Source organism: Manis javanica, chromosome 15 (genome assembly GCF_040802235.1).
Source record: "Manis javanica isolate MJ-LG chromosome 15, MJ_LKY, whole genome shotgun sequence".
In the NCBI taxonomy this organism is placed as follows: domain Eukaryota; kingdom Metazoa; phylum Chordata; class Mammalia; order Pholidota; family Manidae; genus Manis; species Manis javanica.
This window is the reverse complement of record NC_133170.1, coordinates 23,070,942-23,077,044: the sequence shown is the minus strand read 5'-3', so window position 1 is coordinate 23,077,044 and position 6,103 is coordinate 23,070,942. Positions and strand designations below refer to the sequence as shown.

At 39.9% G+C, this 6,103-nt stretch overlaps 1 pseudogene; it reads right to left on the bottom strand.

Annotated features, from left to right (window-relative positions):
* Positions 1–4,175: 4,175 nt before the first annotated feature.
* On the bottom strand, positions 4,176–5,440 carry LOC108401695 (olfactory receptor 4P4-like; annotated as a pseudogene).
* Between the last annotated feature and the right edge of the window lie 663 nt (positions 5,441–6,103).

Sequence of the window (6,103 nt, the reverse complement as noted above, 5' to 3'; positions counted from 1 at the left end):
TATTTTCCTGTTCTCACTTTTAATAAAATAATCCTAATGTCTATGCAGAAGAATAAGTGCCCAAGGGGAAAAAAAAAACATGTGTGTATTTGCCCCAGCCGGCGGGAATTCAACAAGGGCTCGAGGGGAAGTTAACCTGGATGAGAGACAAACCAGACACAAAGAAGGAGACCAAGTCCATAGTCTGATCAAGGTCTCTAAATTTATTCTTACAAGGTAGATTATATAGGAGCTGGGAGGGGGAAACAGCCCCAGCTGAAGTGGCAAGGGTTATCTAGGTTGCTAGGATACCTAACTGAAGAATGTTCTCTGGAAAAGATCATGGGTGGGGGATTACTGAGAAAAGACAGAATGTTTTACTAAGGAGGAGATGTTATCACGGCAGCTGCTTAATCTCTATCCCAGCGGCCTAATCGCAAACTGGGTCAATTGATCTTTGTAAACGGGGCAGGCTTGAGAATTAGAGACCTAGGCAAAAAGGACGAGACCATTGTTTCTATGGCATACGGCTCCGACATGTATTAGTTGGGATTGCCCTCAATCATATTTAGTAGAAAATATTTAGGAACTTAAGCAAATTATTTTTTAATGTAACAATAAGTCCATAAAAGCAACGTTTATGAGAACATAGGTAGGATTTAAAACAATTAATTGATTGAGTGATATAGTTGCTAATACAGTTCTAGACCCACAATCCTTCTAGACCCCTGCTCTACCATGTTTTTCATGAAGCATTTGCCCTTAAAGTTACAAAATGGCTGCTATATTTATACTTGCATGTCCATGTTTCAGGAAAGAAGAAAGAAGAGGAAAAAGAAAGAAAAAAACTTAACAGGAGCAAAACTTTCCCAAAATTTCACAGGGAATTCCCAGTTCAGTTTCATTGGTGACAGCTGTGATATGTGTTAACCTAGAAATTGCTGGTACAAATAATCTCAGGGTTCTGAGAATAATGAACAGGAAAGAGAGATTTAGGTAGATTTCTGGCAACATCTGAACTCATATGCAAAATTAGAATCCTGAAGAGGTTCTTTGCTTTCTCAGGTATTAGCTTAATAATAACTGATTTTGGAATGGGCAATGAATTTTTTGGAAGAGATTCTGAAACCTAGAAATATTTCTGAATATATATAAAGAATGTAATACTTTCTGAATAAATATATAACATTTATATATTACAAATGTAAGAAAATAGTAATTTACCCTCCATTTTCCCAAGGTCCCAAGCACATAAACCGGTGAGAATTATGCTTGGGCTTGCCTGGGGCTTGACGCTGCTCTCTCTCTCTCTCTCTCTCTCTCTCTCTCCCCATCCCCCTCTGGGGGCAGCCACTTTCTCCAGATAATAAAGTCTCTTGCGTGGGCCCGTGTCTCCTGAGTCGTTCTGGGTAAGGAAGGTTGCGGCGAGATACCCTTTCAATACATATTCTTCATATAGAATGTAATGTATATAAAGAATATGTGTTTGTAATATATAAATGTTATATATTTACTTATATAATACATACATAGTACTATCAATATGCCCTGCCCCCGTTTTTGGATTATATTCTCTGTCATTAGAGATTTTTCTCAATATATTTATTCAGCATTTATTCGTTCAACAAATACTTATTATTTATTATAGCCAGCCATTATTCTAAACAGTGAAAAAAAAAAGATATCCCTGCCTTTATTGAGCTTACATTTTAATTGAGACAGTCACTAAATAAGGTAGATACATCAGATGTGTAATAAGTTAGATACTGTAAGTCTAAGGATAAAATTAAGCAATAAAGAGGGATAAAAAGAATTGGGTCTGAATGTGAATATGTGTGGAAATTGTATCTAGGTGACCAGGAAAGAATTCGCTGAGAATTAAAGAAGTAGAAGTTTATTTTGTGTTGGGAAAATGCAGATTTCTGACCATGATTCCCCACTGGCCTTAACAGCACCCTTTGTGTAAGAGTCTGTTTGCGCATCAAGGAGATGTTTACTGGGGACAGAGCAGCTGGTCAGTCACTGGGAGTACCAGCTGAGGCGAGGCGAGGGGAGGAGAGAAACCACCCATTCTCTGCTCCCCTCAGTTCCTGGCGTATAATTGGCCAGGTGCCCATTAGCCACCAGAGACCTGCCCGCGGAGTTCCTCCTGGTGCGGGGGCAGGGGAAGTGGAGGGCCCCAGGGGTGCCGTGAAAGCTGTGGAGTCTGAGCACAGGAGCACAGCGCCTGGAGAATGAGAAGGGCATCCTGCCAGGAGAACGAGGAGAGGACAGAGGCTGGGTTGACAAGAGAACTGAGACCCACTGCAGTGAGAACAAGACCCCTTTTAAGCCCCATCTCATTGCCCTTGCCTTTATGTGATTTAATCAGATTCATAAGGAACTTGCCCTGGGCAGGGAAATGCCTCCTCCCAGGGCAACATTTTGGTAAACAATACATTTTAAAGGAAGATATAATTGTTATTTTCATTCAGATAGTGAATAAACACATCAAAAATTTTATCTTACTTAGTATTTAATGCAGAAGCCAGACAAGCACAAAATGTCCCCCACACATACAGTCTGTTAAGAAGGGCTGAAGTGGATCAGTAAGCAGATGAAAACTAGCAAGACATATGCAGGCCTCAGGCCAGTCGATTCTTAGGGCACAGTTTGCATTCCTATGGACAGGCATTTCCGGGCATTGCTACGTGTTCTGTGAGTTAATTTCTGTATCCATAGCATTGTAAAATATCCTAGTCAAAGACAATGAAAGGCAGATAGCCTGAATCAAAGAACTAGTAAAGACACTCACTAAATTGCAAAGAATTTCATTATTTTTCACCACAATTTTATACTGGTATCAATGATCCAGCAGAGAGAAGAAAATTGCTGATGCCTAGAAAGACACGAGAGTCCATGAAGTGATGTTAAGTGAAGTTCTTGAGAAGACAAGATGAGAAGTTTTATTTTTCAACAACAGAAGTCTGGAGCTGGAGGATAGAGCTCTTTTGAAAAGAGGCAAACTCCATGGCGTTGCTGGTCTTCTTACCAAACGCTACCACTTGAGCGCATTGTTTCCTTGGTCCTTGTCTATGTCTTCTTGAAGGAATTCAGTCAAGACACAGAACAATCTTGAGCAGCAGGAGTTTATTAAGCAAACCAAAAGTACACTCTTGAGAAGAGGGAAGAGCAGCTGTCTGGAAACCAGAAGCAGCCCTGCTGTTGGGGCTTAGGGTCAGGGTTAGGGTTAGAGTTGGTTTTTTAAATGGTGGGAAGTCCCTCCCTACATCTTACATCATTTAATCGACATGTTGATTGACAGCTCTAGGTTATATAACCCTCTTTCTATTGTGCAGGCGCTTACCCTTAAGTACCTAAGTGAAACCCACTGGGTTGCGGAGGAGCAAAACCACAATGTAAATTCATTGTAATTAGGGTATAATAATGATGAACCCCGAGGTAGCTTCAGTCACCTTCTAGGTCTTAGTGTGCCTGCTGTCAACCTGTGTTGGTGGTCCGGAAACCCCATTGGGCTTTTTACACCGTGTTTGGCCCTGATAAGGCAGGAGACTGCACCATAAACAGAAGAGGTTTGGGTGTGTTCTGTCATCTGGTTACAAGGGAGTAGGTGGACGGAGGAGGACCCCATCCAGGACAGGGTGGGACCTGCTCCTGTCTGCCTAGGTACCTGACCCAAAGCCCCTACTTGTTGTACACCAGAGGGTGATCTTTCACCTTTCTGCTCTAATGTTGTTCTCTGCCATGTACACTGTGCAACCCTTACTCAGCAGTCTTGGGATAACTATCAAGAATTAGATAAAGAGCAACTAGGAAGGTATGTTAGGGTATTTAAAAAAAATTTCTAAAACATGATATTTTCAGTTTTGCTTGGTGGGTATTTTAAACTGAGTCACAACACTATGTTATTTTTCTCTTTACATCTCCATCTGTTTCAGGAAACCTCAATGATACTAACCAATTTTTACTGAATATGTCTTTTATAGCATCCTGAAAACAAATTCATATGCAAATATTTCATATCAGTAGAATTTCTATTGAACTTTGAGTTCCTCCCCAGTCCTAATTAGCTAGTTAGCTAGTCCTAATCACTAGGTATGAGATACAGCATTATGCATTTTTAGTTTTGGGACAGAAAAGTCATATATTCCACAAGCTCTATAGTGAAAATCAGTGATGTCTTTCTGTTTATTTCCTTACTTTGGTACACGGCACCACAGTGTCTTCATGGTGTTCTTCATGTCCATGTTCCTGAGTGTGTAAATCAGAGGGTTGAGCATGGGAGCAATGATGGGGTAGAAAAGAGCAAACACTGTCTTCTGGGAGAGTAATTGCTGTTCTAATATAAAGAGTAAAGGAGCATAAAAATGGACCAGCACAGTGATGTGGGAACTGCACGTAGAAAGAGCTTTGAGGCGATTCTCTGCAGAGTAGGACCTGACTGTATGCAGGATCACAGCATGGGATACCAGCAAGACCACAAAAGTCACCAGACCCATCACATCCGAACTGGCAATGACTAGGAGACCGATTCTCCTTGTGTCCATGCAGGCTAGTTTCAGCAAAGGATACTGTCGGTCGAGGGAGAGGAAATCCCGGGGCAAAATACTTCTAAAAACCGAAATCAGTCAAAGGGAGAAATAAAGTTTAAAACCCGTTTATTCCTCACAAACTGCAGTCCCAGTCCATCTTTCTTCTCTGTTCCAGCAGCAACCACACCGGCCCTCCCCCTCACCTCTCAGGTACAGATAAATCCTCGGTTGCCCAGGTACTCACCCATTGATATGGAGATAAACTTCTCCACCCCTGAGGAAAGATGCAAATGTACTAAAGCCATACTTTTTTCCAACCTCTGAACGCCTATTGATATGCAGATATACTAAGGCCAGGCGAGATATTCTGGAAATGTTACAATTTTATCCACAGATACACATCGCAGAAGTAGTGGTCTATCTCATTGGGGCCACAGTAGGGTAAAAAGATGGCGAGAATAAACTGACCAAAGGAATGGAGGAATCCCCCAGCACAGGAAGTGGGGATCAGGACGTCACACCTCTGCCTGCTCATGATGACTGCGTAGGCAGGGGCTTGCACATGGCCACGTAATGGTCATAGGCCATCCCTGTGAGGATGAAGACCTCTATGCCCCAAAGAAGTGCATGGTAAACAGCTGTGTCATGCAGCCATTGTAGGGAATGGTCTTCTTTTCTGCCAGCAAGTCAAAGATTAATTTTGGGGTCACAGTAGAAGTGTAGCAAAGGTCTGAGAGTGAGAGGTAAGTCAGGAAGAAATACATAGGCTGATTAATAAGCTGACTGCAGGTGATTGAAATCATGACAAGCAGGTTTCCAATGAAAATCGCTATGTAACAAAATAGAAGAGTAAAAAACAGAATTTCTATCTCCTTTTTCTGAGAAAGTCCTAAGAGAATGAATTCTGTGATGTTATTCCTATTTTCCATGATCCAGAGCAGTTTGTAGCTACCTGAAATTAGAAACATTGTGAATTTTTGTTATATATATATTTAAATATGGTGATTCTTATCATTCCTTGGTATGAGGCAGATTACAGTGGAAAGGGTTCAAATGTTATATAAAGTAGAAATTTAATTTTTATTTAGGAAGGCTTTCCTGCTTGTATTTTTATCATTTTCTTGAAAACATTACTGGTAAACATCTTAGGTACCTGAGATGAAGACTAACATTGTAAAATACAGTATATTTATGTAACCATTCTATTAACATCTATTATCGAACAGTGATATTATACCTCTATGGAATTGCAGAAATGGTATTTTTAGAAAAAAAATCAGATATCTCTTTGCTGTTCTCACTGTTTATTATTGAAAAAACATACACAGAAATGAAACAGAGTGAAAAATACAAAAAGTGCAAATACATGAAGTATAGTATGTGGAAAATGTTATATGTGAGAAATTACCTGTCATGTGTCCTATATAGAAAGGTAATAAATAGAAAAATCAACATATGTATTTGAAACCATAAGGCATTTATACTTGGCCATAATCAGTTATATTTCTCTATCAATATATTTAATTTACAACTGGATTACATTTTATAGTCAACCAAAAGAATAATAAAAGAAATATGATTATCTGTATTTT